Source organism: Mus caroli, unplaced genomic scaffold, assembly GCF_978045245.1.
Source record: "Mus caroli unplaced genomic scaffold, Mus_caroli_1 scaffold_11, whole genome shotgun sequence".
In the NCBI taxonomy this organism is placed as follows: Eukaryota; Metazoa; Chordata; class Mammalia; order Rodentia; family Muridae; genus Mus; species Mus caroli.
In genome coordinates this window covers 82,216,010-82,229,742 of record NW_028227266.1, presented here as the reverse complement: position 1 = coordinate 82,229,742, position 13,733 = coordinate 82,216,010, and positions in this window count along the sequence as shown.

Genomic DNA, 13,733 nt, shown 5'->3' with positions numbered 1-13,733 from the left:
CAGCCAATCATTTTAAAGGGCCACAAATTCTATAATAGCCACCCAATCAGATGTGTGCTAAGCTGAAAACCCCCTTGTTTGTTTGCTTGCCTCTATAAATGCATGCTTGAAGCTGGGCTCAGGGCTTCACCCTCTTTTCCTGCTTCACTGATGATGGTGTGGACCAGACTCAAGCTTGAATAAAGACCATTGTGCAATTGTATCAGAATCGGATCTTGGTGGTCTTTTGGGGCTCTCAAAACAGGCACAAGACTACATCCTGTTCCAGGTGCCATATCACAAGGTGACACACACTGTCTGTATGTTTCTCATAGGTAATCATGGTCACACAGTTTGGTAGCACAAAGAGGGGTCAAGAGGGAAACACACTCCATGCCTTTAACCTATTACCCATTAAGAACATGATGCATGTTCTCTTCCACCCCTATCGTTGTATACTTTCTGGTAGCTTTGCTAGAAGATACTAGATTTGGCACAGACTCAGAGTGTTCCATAGACTCGAAGCCCCTCATTGGCCTGATTCACTAAAGCTTGTGGGGTTCTAAATACTTACAACTGTTAAGAGATCTCAAATTCCTCAAGATTAAAAAGGAAACAAGTCGGGTATGGTGGTGCACACCTTTAATCCCAGCACACTGGAGGCAGAGGCAGGCGATCTCTGTGAGTTCCAGGCTAGCCTGGTATACAGCAATCATTGATCCATTCCTTCTAGAATGCCCAGTTTCCTTCTTCCAGGAAAGAGCATTAGAGATCAAAGTCTCAGCGAAGCTGGGGCTTTCTACCCCACAAATCGATTTCCATCTCTCTTTCTCAGAAGCAGCTGCCTTCCCTCATTTACGAAGCGCCCTTAGATACTTCTGAGTTGTTTCATCCCGTTTGCCTTCCTTTTGCATCTGATGAAGAAATATAGTTTTTAGCTTGGCTAATGTGCACCAAAGCTGTTTGCAAAAGCTTTTCCCTTCCCCCTGATGCTTGAGGAATTTTTCCTTTCCCTGCCAATATAAGCAAGTTCTATAGTTCAATACCACCCAGCCCGGCCCCTTCCCCATCTGAGAGGACCTACTAGAGGTCATGATGACCATAGGAGCAAGATTAGGGGTTCTCAAAAATTAGCTATAACACAGATAACAGTCCTTGGAAACCCTAACTCAGTTTGAATTCCGAGATAAACCCCATACCGCCCTAACCTTGCTGACGAAGTTTTCTGACACATCAATAGTTGATCACTAAAATTAAAAATATACTATTGCTTTGCTAGCCAAAAATGATATCACTGTGAAGCCCTCTTTTCAAGAGTATTAAAAAGCTGCTCTTTTGACAATTGGGGTTGACTCTCCCTGTGAGGCTGAGCAACCCCATTTGTGTTGGAATAAAAACCTCTTGTCATTGCAGGGATCTGCGTCAAGCTGTGTTTCTGGGGGTTGTGTTCTCGACACTTGGGCCCCTGGGGGCCCAACACTGCAATACAACTTTATCCATCACCTCTTGTTTCTGATTCATCTACAGAACCAATTGGGTTCTCTCTTTCTCTTTGAACATTGATACATATTGTTTGTTTCCTTTCTTTCTTTCTTTCTTTCTTTCTTTCTTTCTTTCTTTCTTTCTTTCTTTCTTTCTTTCTTTCTTTCTTTCTTTCTTTCCAAACTTTTTATCAATTTTTTTCTAACTTTCACATTAGTCCCACTCATCCCCCCAATTCTTCATATCATCCTCTACCCTTGCAACCTTCCCACAAAGGAAATTTTAAAAAAGTAGAAAAAATTAACAAGAAACAAAATATCTTGTTGCAGAAGCTGTAGTGTGTCATGGTATATCACATGCTATACCCTTTTGTTCAAACATCTTTACTTCCAAATGTTCATTGCAGTGACTCCTTGGTCTGGTACAAGGTTTCTGGCTTCTGTTACACCATCAATACTGGATCCTCATCAGGACTTCTCTCAGATATCCTGTTGTTGACCTGTGTCATGGAGATCCTGCAGCTTTGGATCTGCAGGACAGGCCCCTTCACATGCTTCATCAGATTATAGATGTGGTAGATGCTGGTGTGGTCAACTCAAAGTCCAAGATCTTGGCCTGGGTGGGTCAGCCTGCCAGTTCTCCCACACATGGGCAGCTCTCCAGCATGTCCCTGGCTAACTCACCCAAGAGCCACAACCAGCAAGGAACAGGGCTAGCTCTCCTACTCTCATGGCCTCAAGACTGGCTCACCCTTGCCTTTGCCAGCTGGGACAGCTCTACTGTGCTGCCCAGGTGAGGTACAGAGACCAATCCCCTGAGTGCTGGAGCTGGTGAGAGGTGGGGCCAGCTCTGCTCAGCCCTTAGACATCAACATGGTTCCAGGTAGCAGCCCAGACCAGGGACATCATGGCCTTTGGTGGTAACATGGGCTATGGACAACAACACAGGGTGTTGCATGGCCACAGACCCAGCCATGGCCCTCAGTGTCAGCACCTGCCATGACTTCACCATGGCCTCAAGTAGCAGGATGTGCCACTCCCATCAGGGCACTCCCATCAGGCTGCGCCTCACCACCCTTGCATCTTTAGTTCCTCCTGTCTTCACAGTGCTCAAACCACTGCTTCTTTTTCTCCCCTTCCTCTCTGCCACATACTTGTGCATCATAATGGCTCTTGCCACAGGCTGGCCTCTGCATGTCTTTTGCCCACCCTTCTCTTTTTTTTTTTTAATTTTGAGCCCATGAAGGTTGATTAATCTATTTTTCTCCTTTTGAATATTTTTGTGAGTGTATAGTGAGAGTATAATGTATTTACAAGTTTGTGCATCAGTTAGTCTACCGTTTAGATTTAGAACATTAGTTTCTCATCCGTTTTAGCCCATTTCTCCTCTCTTAGAATACCATGAACTGTTTTCCCTTGATTCTAAATTTGTTAATCCTGTCATTCATTCATCTGTTTATCAGGCTTGTGTCAGATATTATGATAGAAGAAATAGGCACACCCTATAGTGTCACTTTAAATTAAGTCTGTGCCACCCAAACAGTCATAACTGTTCTTCCTTGGTGTTTTCCTTGGTGGTGACTGAGGTTCAGTCTGTTATTTTGTGGCACATTGGCTTGAATAGTTTTCATGAGTAACAGTTAAATTGGAAAACACCCATGGGGCTGAGAAGGCCTTCAGTGGATCCCTTCCCTTTGTCATCGGAAGTTCTTGTTGAACAGCAGCGGATTCACTGCTGGTCTGCTGGCCTCTGAGGATGCTCTTGTGTACTGTTCCTGTTTTACAATGAACTTATAGAGAGTACGTCGATTTTCTAAGTATTAATTAATGTTTAAGTACACTCAAATAAGATCTCCCCTTTTTCAAATTTATGGTGCAATCTGCATGTGTATGGTGTATTTATGCGCCCATGTGGAGCTGGGCTGGAGGCTAGGATCTTCCACTACCCTTATGTAGGCAGCACCATAAGCAAACACCTCCTCATCTTACAGTGAATGATCCTTCTGTGTACAAATAGACTGCGTCCTGGCTGCGCCTTGTGCAGTCCATCTATTTCTGTAGCCACACTCTGCAGTACTCCCAGCAAGAACCTCTGTACCCAGAGTCCCACCTTTGCTCAAGCCCCTGTGGCCATCACCGCCCCACACTCACTCCTTCCTTATATCCTTTAGTCTTGAGAAATTTATTTGATTCCCATACCTGAAATGTTCAAATTACTTTTCTCTCTTAGGAGTTTCATTTATGATATTAATTAGCATAGTAAACATTTCCTTTCTCCATAGCTCTAAGGAAAACAACAGCCCAGTTGGATTTGAGCAATCTCGAGTCCTTAAATCAATGAGGTTCAAAATAAAAGACTGTAATATACATAATAGCTTGTCTATCCCAGCATGATGAATTCCAAAATCCCCGCTATTAGTGTAACTTTCCTCCTGGAATGGCAGGATGGAAAAAGTGGGGTTTTTTTTTTGTTGTTGTTGTTGGCTAAATGAGACATATAAATCAATAATTTTCTCATAAAATATTAAAATTTACTTAGGGAAAAGGCATTCTTTGGACATGCAATGTTTGCTGACTGAATTGAGCTTGCAAGCTCACCCATTACCAATGGCAATGAACTGTCTGCTGGTGCTCATTTAGTCCAGATGTAAATATTCGAACATAATTACACCTGGTGATGATCGCTATGGTGTGAGGGCGTTCCTTGGGGAAGAGTTCCAGCCCTGTCCTTTCTCTGTTAATAGCTCTCGCCATTTCTGTTTTCACTCTAGAGTTGTTCCCTGACAACCCATGGCTACATGCTTTTTCTGGTTCTGTAAGAGTTAAAATTCTTCACATTTCAGTATAGTTTGGATAATTTCCCTGTCATGAGTGACTTAAATAATAACGAGTTAAAAAGACAAACATTAGAAATAGATGTTGATTTTAATAATTTAAACATAAGTCATACTTATATTAGGTTTCTTGCCCCAATCATTATTCATCATCATTATTTAATGATAGAACCTATGAAATGCTACAAGATACACTTTAAACGTGCTGGTTAAAACTCAAAAGCCTGGATATGTTTTCATCAGGATTTGTTGATGGGTACATGATGGTATTTGACTCCATATCTCTGTGTATGAAGTCAGGGAAGAATCATAAAATGACTATCCCTACGCTCTACATCCCTTACATGGGCAGAAAAGCAGAATCATTGCAGAAGTGACGACGCATTTCTTCTTGAAATTTCAAAGTTAGTATCTCTTCTTCTAACCATAAAGCATATTTATGAGTTAGGATAAGGACTGTAAAAGAAATATGAAAAACATTATAGTTCCTTCGTCCAAAGATAGAGTACATGTTTTTGCACATGTTTTTTTACTCCCGTGTTCAAGTTCCTTTTTTAAAAATGTTGTTATATTTAATTTGCTATGTCACTGCACATTTATGTCCTCAACATTTCCCTGAAACTAGGTGAATGAACAGAAAAATTATAGTCTTAAAATGAAAAATAGTTATGAGGAAAGATATAGTGATATAATGTCTAAACATTAACTATAGTATGAAAAATTCTTAAATATATTATTCACAAAAAATATGTGATAAAAAAAAAAACTTCCCAAACTGAAGACAAGAGAAGACATTATTCATCCCATGATCCTGGAGAGTGCTCCCTATGGCTGAAGCAGTCTGTGTGTCTGTGTGTCCTTCCCATACTTCCCATCCTTTCATCAAACACATGTCACATGAACCTAAAAATGAAGTAGAAAAATCCCAAACATAAAAAGAGGCACAAGTTTAAAGTAAATAGACTTTGTAAATAAAATTAAATATTAGGTTATTAATAAATAGTAAATACAGTGAAAGCAAATACATTTAAAATAAAAATTATCAAGATAAAAATATCCTAAAATTAGAGCAGTAAACAATAAACACATACACACACACAAACACACTCACACACACACACAAACACACACACACACACACACACACACAACTTGATAAAGATGATCCTCAAACTACAATTTCTGGTCTAGAAATGGTAGAGCCACACCTAACATCTATGAAGCCTGGCTTTAATCCCCAGTACCAAAAATAATTAGAGTTTCTGTTACCCCCAAACTATAGTCACATTGGAAAGACAAACACCAAACTGAGGAAAACAGACCCATTGGCTACCATAAAATACTAACTTAAAACGTAAGCTGATTATTAATATTGCAGTGCTGTACTAAATACCTTAGTAAAATCTGAATAAAGGTAATTGCTTCACCTGAAATGAACACATATTAATAAGAGAGAGCCTAACATCATTGGATGCCTTTATAATCTTTCCAGAATTAATGTATGAGATGCAATTAATGTATGAAATAAGGTGTCACTTCTTTTCATAGTTCAAGAGTGAAAACACTGAATATTGGTAATGAAAGGGAACACCCATCCTTATATTCTTTTGGAGTAGAAGTTGGCTTAAATCTTTTTGTTTCTAGTCTATCAAAAAAGTCTTAAGGCCAATGTGTCCTGTATTACAGCCATTCCATTTTTATAACTTTTGTCCTCCAAGGTATTCTTTTATTAAAGAATATTCAAACATAAAATTCTCATGAAGTTTTCATAAAAGGAAATAGAAATACAATGAGCAGCAATGTGATTAAATTACACTTCATAATAATTTTGAAATTATTTAAAGCAATGGGTTTTGTGATATTAATTAGTCTATAAATCACCGTGAGGTTATTTGACCTCTTAATTCAATTTTCCTTTCTAGGAACATGAAGTATTTTTAGCTTTTGCTTATGTAGGTCACAGAACGTGGCTACTATATAAAGATGTCTTTTTCTTTTTTATCATCTACACAACTGCTAACTCTAAAAGAGTTTCGGTAATGGCAATGTTTGCCTTATGGTAACCCCTAGATCACATCTTTAGCTATTGTTCAGTGCATGAAAATAAGAGTGTCCTGAGAAATTACCCAATTTAATGTTCGAAATAGACAATGAAGTGGATGTTTACATGTTTTCCATTTTATAGACAAGGAACTATAGTTGGGAAGATAGCTTATCCATTAAATGCTAAGCTCATAAACAAAGTGGAGAATTCAAGTAACTGGTACCAATTTGCAACTTCTGAGTGACAGCCAGCTCTTTCTGACTTCAAATCTCTTAACTACACCACTCTGACATGTAAAATGCTATTGAATCTTATGTCTTTAACTTATATTCCAATTGACTGAGCTTTAGGATTTAGAGGAAAAAATACATTTGAATTACAAATTTTAAATCAACATTCTTTATTCCATCTTGTAGACTTCTCAATAAAGCTTCTATTGAATTTTAAAGACTACTTCAGAAACTAGAACTCTCAAATGATTGTCAGTAGTATTTGTCAAGAGAAAATCAGAAAGGGTCTATTAATATTTTTGAATACATTATATCCTTTAATACAAATTCTGTGACTTAAAAGTCATGTTTTCCTATCCTCAGATTTCTTACAATAAAAAAGATTTTGGGGCTGGCGAGATGGTCAGAGGAAATCTTTGTGGAGTCGGTTCTCTCCTTCCAGGTTTATGTACTTTCAGGAGTAGAACTCAGGTGCTGGACTTGTGCAACATACTCTTTTATTATTAGGTGGGCCATCTTGCAGGCCCCAGGCACCCCATTTCAACCACTGAGATTTTCCAAAGGCAAGTTTAGATTCTCTTAAGCCAAATGCTTTTCAAGTTTCTCTGAGCATATGCACTGCCTGACATGACGATTCTTATTCTGTAGCTCTGGATCATGGCTGGGGCTTGGGGGTGGGGCTGAGGGTGGGGCTGGGGCTGGGGCTGGGGAGTGGGGCTAGGGCAGGGGTGGGACTGGGACTGGAGCTGGGGGGTGGGGCTAGGGCTGGGAGTGGGGCTGAGGGTGGGGCTGGGGTTGGGAGCCGGCGCCTGAGCATACAGCAGTTGTGTGAATGTTGTTCCTTTGTGGATCATGCCTTGAAAGCGTTAGACCTCAGTTGCCAAGACCCCAGGTGGCTTTTCTCTATGGACTTTGTTTTTAGGAGACAGCATCTTACTACATAACCATATTCATCCTCCTGTCTCCACCCCTCACTTGCTAAGGTTACAGGCACAGGCCATCACACTGGCCTCCCGCTGGTTTTTACATGGTCAAGTGCACACACCTGATTGGCTCCCTGAACATTTTGATACTCTCTCTTGTTCCATTATGGATATTAAAGATGATTCTTTGTGTGTTCTTAAAAATGTTTTTTTTAATAGCCTGCACTGGAAAAAGCACAGGAGAGGAGTTAAAAACAGTCTTTAAAAAGCTAATAAAAAAATGCTCTTCAAAAAGTAGCACCTCTGGGGCTGGGGAGACAGTTCGGTTATCAAGGTGTGCTTGGTGTGCATTTTGAGGACTGGAGTTCAGATGCCCATCATCCATGTGAAAAGCCAGACAACATGGCATGCACCTGTCAGCCTAGTGCTGGAGCACACAGACAGAAGGGTCCCTGCAGCATGAACTGTCATGGCATGGGCCAGCCACTCTTGACAAATGGGTGAGATCCAGGATCAGGAAGAGACCCCATTTCAAAGGATATGGCAGGGGTTGGAAAGATGACTCAGTGGTTAAGAAGAGGACTGGGTTCAATTCTCAGCACCCACATGGCGGTTCAGAACCATCTAACTCCAGTTTCAGGGGTTCTGGTGTCCTTTTCTGGCCTCCTCCCATCCTTGTCTCTTTGATAATTTTGTTAGCGACAGGTGCAATGGCTGACCTTTCCTCTTGTCCTCTTTCAGTCTCTTCCCTTCAGCTAGACTAAATATTGCTTTAAATCCTTCATTTATATTTTTGACACTTGACAGCAAACTCACACTTTAGTAGGTGTGTTCTTGTTGGAGAACTCATGTCACTGTTACTGTGACTAAGGCTGAGCTTGGAGGTTTCCAAAGCCCAAGTCTTTCTCGGTGAACTCTCTTTATCTCCTGTTGTGGATCAGGAAGTAAACTCTCAGCTGCTGCTCCAGAGCCATGCTTGCCTGCCTGCTACCATCCATCCATGATGGCCGCGGAGTCACCCTCTGAAATGCTAAGCACCAGATAAACTCTTTCTTCTATACATCACCTTGGTGAAAGTGCCTCTTCTGAGCAACAGAACTTTGAAAGACAGGCATTAAAACAACTGTCTCCTTTCTTTTCCAGTCCCTGCTCTCAACTATACTTCGGTTAAATTCTAGGTTCCCACCAGTCTAACATCTTGCACAGATTCGTTCCATAACACTCTGGTGATGCAGTATTTGAATCATATAGTCTAGGTATAACACATAGTCTAGGTATAACACATAGTCTAGGTATAACACATAGTCTAGGTATAACACATAGTCTAGGTATAACACATAGTCTAGGTATAACACATAGTCTAGGTATAACACATAGTCTAGGTATAACACATAGTCTAGGTATAACACATAGTCTAGGTATAACACATAGTCTAGGTATAACACATAGTCTAGGTATAACACATAGTCTAGGTATAACACATAGTCTAGGTATAACACATAGTCTAGATATAACACTCTGGTGATGCAGTATTTGAAACATATAGTCTAGGTATAACACATAGTGTAGGTATAACACATAGTCTAAGTATAACACATAGTCTAGGTATAACACATAGTATAGGTATAACACATAATCTAGGTATAACACATAGTCTAGGTATAACACATAGTCTAGGTATAACACATAGTCTAGGTATAACACGTAGTCTAGGTATAACACGTAGTCTAGGTATAACACGTAGTCTAGGTATAACACATAGTCTAGGTATAACACATAGTCTAGATATAACACTCTGGTGATGCAGTATTTGAAACATATAGTCTAGGTATAAAACATTCTCATTTCTTTAAGACACTCAGAGAGAGAGAAAAACACACAGGAAGATTACAAAAGAAGAGATGTGAGGACACAGAAACAGGTTCACAGATTCAGAGAGAAAGAGAGAAAGAGGTGTGGGAGATAGGGAGAGGGAGAGGTGAAAATAGACTGAGAGACAGAGACATGTGGAGAGAGATATGGAGACTCTGACTCTCGGAAATGGATGATGTTTAATGGTGGCAAGGCTCTGCGACTGATGTTTAACACCAGTGAGGTTTGAGGAGGGTAAAAACACCTTAATCCCTAGGTTCAGAAAAAGAACCTTAGCCAGGCCTGCTGACACATGCCTTAAATCCCAACACTCACATAGCAGAGGCAGGAGGATCTCTGTGAGTTTGAAACCAGCCTGGTCTATATAGGGAGTTCTAGAATAGCCAGGGGCTACATAGAGAGACCGTGTTCCAGAAAAGCAAAGACAAACAGAGAAAACAAAAACAAAAACAAAAACAAAACCCAGAAGAACCTTTGAGTGGTAAGGATTAGGTGAGGCTCTCAGGTGTGGCTCTCATGGTTGAATTCAATCCATTCTCACCAGGAAATGGAACCACGAAGATGACCAAGCTGAGGCGCAGGAAAGAGAATGTGCCACAGATCTGGCATCAGCTTTTTCCCAAGGGACACCATCAGGGGCACAAAGATGCTAACTCTCTTGCTACAGTCCAGCATGTTGAGCTGGGACCACTCTCCAGAGGCCTGCATGGTTCCAAGGAATCAAAGCCTGGTTACCTTGGCAATGCTTGGCTTTATCAAGGTCCCCTATGTCTTTGAGGAAAAAGACTTCCTCTCAGGGCTAACTGTGTTCACCCTTCTAACCCTATCTCTGGCTACCCAGCATCCCCTTCGTCAAGGCCCCTCCTTTCACATTCGATCAATACCTTCAATGGCAATTGCAGTGTCTTTTTACCCAGAGAACTAAACTGGACTCTGGTCTATATCACAGAGCCTTTCTAGCCAGGGTCATTTTGGTTCTAGTTTCAGATATTGCTACACTAGGAATAAATGCTAGCATTTCAGATGTCTCCCACCAATGGGAAACTCTTTCAACAACTGTCTCAAATCCTCTCTCTCAGTGTGAACACCAAAACACCACACAAAGGGGCTGTCACTGACTAGCATGCGTCATGAGATGTTAACATCCCTTCTTTTAGACACTGTGGATTAAGACGAGCTATTCAATTGGATTTCCACCTCTCAGTCCTCACCCACTGAGCTTCATAAGAGTAAAACAAACAAACAAACAAACAAACAACAAAACCACCCAAACAAAAACAAAACAAAACAAAACAAACAGCAAATCTCTGTAAAGGCAACTAGTTTCTTCTATCCTTTCCCAAACGCAGGCTTCTTCTGCTGAAGATGAGGAGAGGCCTTTTCTTTTTTTTTTGTTTTATTTATTTATTTATTTATTTATTTATTTATTTTGAGGCCTTTTCCAGGGTGGGACTTGATGCCCATATGTAATCCTGAGGAAGGTGCTGCCGAGTCCTAATTATCCATGGCTTCTTTGAGGGTAATAGTTCAGAATTTCCAGGAATCAGGAGGAAACTCTCCCAGGCAACCTTCTCCCTAGCAGGTGGGAGGGGAAAGCCTGAGACACTTTGAGCGATGTGTTCCCCACTATTTGTATTGCTCACTTGGTATTCTAGGGAGAAATGTCTTAGTGTTCCTAAATGTGTTGAATCATGTCACAGTGTCGTGATCAACTTCACCTTTGTCCTGAGTACTAATTGTGGTGTTCCAGGTTGGGTCAAGGCACATAGAAATCGCTCTCTGATAGAGATACCATGACCTCATTCCTACGTGCTTCTTTGATCCTTGGAAGTCTGTCATTTATAAGTGGACACTGACAGCATGGGTGGTTTTACTTAAGACCACGGCTTGCGACGATTTTGTTCAGAAAGCCTGTGTGCCCCTTTGTTGTTCTCCAATAACAACGTATTGGAACAAGCATGCCTGGGCATCCGGCTCAGTGGAGACAGTGCTTGCCCAGGGTGCCTGAGACTCTGGTTTCATGTCTAGCACTGCATAAACCAGGGTGGTGGCAAAGGCCTGTAATCTCATCACTTTACTGGTAAAGCCATAAGGATCAGAAACTCAAGGTCATTGTCAGCTACTAGGGAATTCAAGGTTAACCTGAAGAAGAGAATGTCTCAGGAGGAGGAAGAGGAGGAGGAGAAGACATAAACTTGACCAAAAAGACACAATACTACCAAGTGTTAGCAGGAGGCTGAGGACAGGTTGAAGTTTTCCTTTGGCTAGATCTGCAGCCAATCATTTAACACTGCATTTGCAAACCAGTAATACAACTTCAAAAACCACTGTTGTCAAAGGGCCAGTGTCTGGGGCAACACTTCTTCACAAGCATCTTTATATATTTGGCACATTTTTTTCATTCTCTGATGTAGGTCACCGGTCTAACAGGTACTTAGCCATATGTAGTGGGAGGGAGTAGTTTGTTTTCCTATGAAATCTTATTTCTAAAATTGCTTTCCAATTGTTTTAATTACCAAGATAAAACTTCAGGTGGTGGGATCAAATATGAGTTATACTTAGCGAGGCAGGCCAACTAAAACGGAAGGAAAAGTGGGGGAAATTAACTTGGTTTATTCCCAGCTTTCATTCATTTGAAAGCTTTGGTTGGAAAGCATCAAATAAGATATGAGTTATGCATCATTTTAACAGATTCAAGTCCGAATGACTGCAAGGCTGCTTGCTTTTCTTACACTGCCAAGGATGGGCAGGGACACTGATGCATCCGGTATCACAGGGACGGCTAGGCCCTGAGCTGAGTGAGATGCTGCGCCACAAAGAGCAGCGGCTATGGAGGGAGGAGGAGGAAAGGGCAGCGTCACAGCTCAGAGGAGTGAAGGGTCAGGTGGGAGGCTTAAATCCGGGGAAACCTGCGGCTGGCCTGGCTCGTAGCGCATTTGCACTCATCGCACTCATCGTCCTCTCAGTCACCTTCTGAGCCACAAATAGAACCAGAGGGCGACCGAGAGAGAAGGTAGATCAGAGTGCTTACTCTGCGGGCGGCACTTTCGACAGTTGCTCCTTTATTTAATGCTCGGGCTTTAGTCGTAAACCACACAAAACGTGGGAAACCTTATATATCTTAAAAAATCATTCCTAGAGCTTTTTTTCTTGGCCGGATTGCATATTATTAAAAATTAATTCTCAAAATAACCCTCTGATCTAAATAATGGCTTGTATCAGAGAAATTGGTCACCCACTGGACAATAGGAAATGGCATAAGCCACTGCGGGGGAAATTGCTCTTTGCGGGAGGTATTAAAGCTTTTACTCATGAAAAGGCACAGTCCTACTGGGCTTTATTTTTTAATTTATTAACTTAAATTTTTGTTTCCCTGTCAAGATGCAGCGCGTCCTTCCTCAGGTTGTTGCCTGAGTAGACGTGAGCCTACTCCTCGGGATCCCTGGATTAAGAGGTGTGCGATAAGGGCTAATGACGGACTCTGGGGAAGTCTGATTTGTGGCAGTTTTCCTGGTTTTGTGGGATGAATATCTTCACCGCATCTCATCTGGGGCCAGTGTAAGGTCAATTACTTCATCGAATTGCTGCAGGCATCAATGTGCCTTGGGGGCCAGTCCCATGCTCCGTGCTGGGTGCTGCGCCCATAGGGTTGTCACACCAGCTGCAGGCGGACTTGAACACCTCTCTGAGGTGATGGTGGGATTGGAGCTGGCCTTCACATTTGGCTGCACGTTTTGATTTGCTAAGTGACTGAGAGAATTCTTGAGAACCTCTAGAATGCCATATCGGGGAGATGCCGAATTTCTGGGGGCTCCACCTTCTCCTGTTCCAGTTTAGCAGGGCAAGGAAGGTCTGGGAATTCTAGTTTTACAGGACAGGAATTCTAGCACTCAGGAGGTCAAGGTAAGAGGACTGCACCAGTATTTCAGAGCAAGACTGTCTCAAAATAAACAATGTAACTAACAAAAGTAAACACACACACACACAAAGAGAGACAGAGACCAAGAGACATAGGGAGACAGAGAGACAGAAAGAGACCAACAGAGAGGGACACACACACACAGAGACAGACAGACAGACAGACAGACATAGAGAAACATACACATATATAGGGAGAGAGAGAGTCAGAGAGAGATAGAGAGACAGAGATAAAGACAGACAGAGACAAGCAAACAGACACATTAACACACAGAGACAAACAAATACTTATACACAGAGAAACACCCACCCACCCACACACACACACACACACACACTCGGGGTGGGAGGCGGGGACAGGAATTGAGAATAATCCCCAAATCAGCAAGGCAGCCTCTGATTTGAGAGTTATAACTCTGTACGAGTATTGTTTGACGACAAAGGCCTAAGTA